This window comes from Rattus norvegicus, chromosome 3 (assembly GCF_021556685.1).
Source record: "Rattus norvegicus strain SHRSP/BbbUtx chromosome 3, alternate assembly SHRSP_T2T, whole genome shotgun sequence".
Taxonomy (NCBI): domain Eukaryota; kingdom Metazoa; phylum Chordata; class Mammalia; order Rodentia; family Muridae; genus Rattus; species Rattus norvegicus.
In genome coordinates, this window is record NC_141536.1 from 161,568,328 (window position 1) to 161,569,410 (window position 1,083).

Consider the following 1,083-nt stretch of genomic DNA (forward strand, 5'->3'; position numbering starts at 1 on the left):
CAATTGGTTGGGAGCAAACTATAAAGTACAGTGCAGGTTGGGGATTTAGCTCAGTGGTAGAGCACTTGCCTAGGAAGCGCAAGGCCCTGGGTTCGGTCCCCAGCTCCGAAAAAAAAAAAAAAAGAATAAAAAAAAAAAAAAAAGTACAGTGCACCCAGACTCCACCACTATGGGCAATGTGTTATTCACAGCCAAAATTTCAGTGCTTTATCCTTCTGTGAGGTTTTACCCAGACTGAGTGCATAGATGATTGATCTCCCTTTGGAGCTGAGGCATAGGGAAAAGACAACATTGCCTCTCGTGTTGTCCAGGCTTTGGGGCTCCCCTCACTCACTGCCTCTGTGGTGGGGAACACATTATAATCTGGTTTCCACCTCACGGCCACGACAAGGGATGGCAATAGCAGTAGGGAAGACCCTAAAAGCGCTGTGAGGAGGAAGTGGGATTATTCATGGGAAGTACACGTCTGCACGCTAGAGTTTAGAAACAGCCCCAGAATTCGAGCTACCATGTTTGGGTAAGCCACTGCCGTTGGTGTGCTGACGGGACATGCAGCAGCGGCCAGTCCCTTATATTCCCCGGAACAGCAGGGCTCTTGACTGTATCTCAGAACTCTCTGGGGAGATTTCAAAGAATAATGTCCTGAGCCCCACCCAAGACCTACTAAATTAGGGTCTCTGTGACTGCAGCCCCGGCGTGAAGGTTTTTTTAAAACTCCCAGTGATTCTAACAGCCCGGTTGGAATCTTTTGGTGGGGGTCTTCAGTCCAAGAACCCTAGCTGAGAAGGTGGTAGAAATATGGGTCCTCAGGCCTTCCTAGACCTATGAGATGTACATTTTACAAAATCACACGGACGAATCTAAAGCTCTCTGAGAAGGTCATGAGGACTCGGGACACATAAGCAGCCTCACAGTGCTCAGTAGATTCTCAGTAACCAGCAGGCTTTGAGGAGACCGGGTCCAGACCCACGGATTCGTAGTCTGCAGTCTGTAAACCCTGGGGTGGGGTGGGGGTAGGGGGTTGGGTAAACATGCTGAAGCCAGGGAGGAAAGATGACCTTTCTGCCCTACACGATCTCTCAG